This window comes from Phocoena phocoena, chromosome 9 (genome assembly GCF_963924675.1).
Source record: "Phocoena phocoena chromosome 9, mPhoPho1.1, whole genome shotgun sequence".
Classification (NCBI taxonomy): Eukaryota; Metazoa; Chordata; class Mammalia; order Artiodactyla; family Phocoenidae; genus Phocoena; species Phocoena phocoena.
In genome coordinates, this window is record NC_089227.1 from 8,909,563 (window position 1) to 8,912,927 (window position 3,365).

The window sequence follows — 3,365 nt, forward strand, 5'->3', positions numbered from 1 at the left end:
GAGAGGACTCCGGACTGGATATCAGGTTGAAGTTTCCGTGTGGACTCAATGGGATTTTCACGCCAGAGAGTGAGTCCTAATCACTTACAGAGATTCTTCAGGCCATGAGATCTTCCTGAGATGTCGTGCTGTGGGAACTAGGAGACATGAAGACAGCCTTTGCAGGCAAACAGCCGTTTAAGAAGGCTCAATGTTCAGTACATTGGTGACACAAAGATTCTTTTTTTTTTTTTTGCGGTACGCGGGTCTCTCACTGTCGTGGCCTCTCCCGCTGCGGAGCACGGGCACCGGACGCGCAGGCTCAGCGGCCATGGCTCACGGGCCCAGCCGCTCCGCGGCATGTGGGATCCTCCCGGACCGGGGCACGAACCCATGTCCCCTGCATCGGCAGGTGGACTCTCAACCACTGCGCCACCAGGGAAGCCCGATTCGTATGTTTTTAATGATGGCAGTTCCAGGGAGCTGATGAAGCTCACGGGAACAATTCCTGTGCCCTATAGAGGTATACATATAAATAATCCAATATGCCACTGGCTGCTGGACACATGGCTGCACAATCCCCCTATCTGTTTTGTGAAGCCTACTAGTTCAATGACTATTAAAACAGGAAAGCATGTGGACGCTAACGGGAAGATATATCTTCCTTATCTACATGAATGGAAACACAGTCAGTCTCGGGGCTTGTTCAAGTCATGATTGTAGTGTTTGGAGAAGAACCTCCAGTCTTTTCTCATCCTACTATCTCAGCATCCTATCCACCATACCAGGCAACAGGGTCACCAAATACTTCCTACGAGCCAGTACACCAGGTGGAATTTCTGCATACCCATCCAGATACCCTTCCAATCCCAGTGGTGACCCAGGCCGTCCTAACCCACCTGGCAGTCAGTATCCTGCCACCACAGGTTCCCAGTACCCTTCCCAGCCTCCTGTGACCACCGTTGGTCCCAGGAGGGATGGCACAATTAGCGAGGACACACTGTCCGAGCCTCTCTCATCTCAGCAGTCAGTGACAAACTGAGATGGCGGATGAAGGAGGAAATGGATCGTGCCCAGGCAGAGCTCAATGCCTTGAAACGAACAGAAGAAGACCTGAAAAAAGGTCACCAGAAACTGGAACAGATGGTTACCTGTTTAGATCAAGAAGTAGCTGAGGTTGATGAAAACGTAGAACTTTTGAGAAAGAAGGATGTAGAACTCAGTTCTACTCTGGAGAAAATGGAAAATCGATCTGAAAACAATGATATTGATGAAGCTATCATTCCCACAGCCCCACTATACAAACAGATCCTAAATCTGTATGCAGAGGAAAATGCTATTGGAGACACTATCCTTCACCTGGGAGAAGCCTTGAGGCGGGGAGTAATAGACCTGGACGTCTTCCTGAAGCATGTATGTCTTCTGTCCTGCAAACAGTTCCAGCTGAGGGCATTAATGCAGGAAGCAAGAAACACTGCCAGTCTTAGTGACCTCTACTGCCTCCAGTGATACCAGCTGGAGATTGAGCTCTTCTAAAGCATTCTTGTCTTGTCTTCCTTTCTCTTACATCAGTAGGTGCCCAGAATAAGTTATTGCAGTTTATCATTCAAGTGTAAAATATTTTGAATCAATAATATATTTTCTGTTTCCTTTTGGTAAAGACTGGCTTTTATTAATGCAATTTCTATCCTCTGTAAACTCTTTTTGTGCTGAATGTTGGGACTGACCATGCTAAATAAAATTTGTTGCAAAAAAAAAAAGTATGAGGCATTCACTTTCTCCACATCCTTGTCACTTGTTATTATAACACTTGTTATTATCTGTTGTTGTTTTTTTTAGCCGTACTAGTGGTTATGTAATTGGATCTCGTGGTCGATATTTTCATTTCCTTAATGATGTTGAGCATCTTTTCAGCAGCTATTCAAATTTTTGCCCGTTTGCTGCGCTATTTATTTTATTTTTACTAAGTTGTAAGAGTTCTTTTTATATTCCTATATAAACCTATATATAGGTCCTCCAATTTTGTTTCTCTTTTTCAGGACTGGCTATTCTGAGCATTTGCTTGTTCGCTTCTGCAAGAAAAACTGCTAGGATGTCATAGGATTTATGTGGAAACTATAGGTCAGTTTGGGAAGAATTGTAATCTTAACAATATTGCTTATAATATCTTAACAATAGCTTAACAATTCTAATTCATGAACTTAAGCATCTCCCCATGTATTTTGATCTTAATTTCTCTCAACAGTGTTTATAATTTTTGGTGTATGTTTTATACTTTCTTTTTAAATTTTATTCCTAAGTATTTATTATAAATGGAATTGTTTTCTTAATTTCATTTTAGATTGTTTATTGCTAGTATGCAGAAATACAATTGAATGTTGTATATTGATTTATATCCTGCAATCTTGCTGAAGTTGTTTTTTAGTTCATGTCGGTTTGTGTGTGTGTATGGATTACTTAGGATTTACGCATCTGAGATCATATCATCTGTGAATAAAGATGGTTTTACTTCTTCTTTGCAATTTTAATGCCTTTTATTCCTTTTTTTGCCTTAATGCACTAGCTAAAACTTCCAATGTTGAATAAAAGTAGTGTGATTGGATGTCCTTGCCTTTTCCTGACCTTAGGAAGAAAATATATAGTCTTTCACATTTAAAGATGACACTAGCTATTAGTTTTTTATAAATGCCCTGGATCTAGCTGAAGAAGCTTTTTCCTATTCCTAGGTAGTCCAAAGTTTGTATCATAAATGGGTGTTGGATTTTGTCAAATGCTTTTTCTGTCTATATCATGGTTTTTGTCTTGTTAGTATTCTGTACTAATTGATTTTCAGCTGTTAAATCAACCTTGAATTCCTGGAATGAATTCCATTTGATCATGTGTATAATCCTTTTTATACATTTCTTGATTTGGTTTGCCAATATTTTTTGAGCATTTTTGTACCTATATTCCCAAGGGATGTTTGTCTGAGTTTTCTTTTCTTGTGATGTCTCTGTCTGACTTTGGTATCAGAGTAATAACTGGCCTCATAGAATGAGTTGGGAAGTATTCCCTCCTCTCCTATTTCCTGGAGGAGTTTGTAAAAATTAGCAGTATTTATAGTCTAAATGTTTGGTAGAATTCGACAATGAAGCCATCTGGGTCTAGGCTTTTCTTTGTGGGAAGATTTTTAGTTATTAATTGAACGCCTTTACGTCCTATACTACATTCCCTAGAATGCCCTTCCCAGTACCTTTCTGGCTACAGCATACTGCGAGGGATAGTCCCTTGTGACTGGAGGACGTAGGGAGGAAAATGCCATTTTGTAGCATACATGCACCTTCTCTCCCTTATTCAATCAAATACATTGTAATTGCTGCTGTGAAGGGATCTTGTGGAAGTAATTA

General features: G+C 40.5%; 1 pseudogene; it reads left to right on the forward strand.

Annotated features, from left to right (window-relative positions):
* Window positions 1–372: 372 nt before the first annotated feature.
* On the forward strand, window positions 373–1,488 carry LOC136128536 (tumor susceptibility gene 101 protein pseudogene; annotated as a pseudogene).
* The last annotated feature ends 1,877 nt before the right edge of the window (window positions 1,489–3,365 follow it).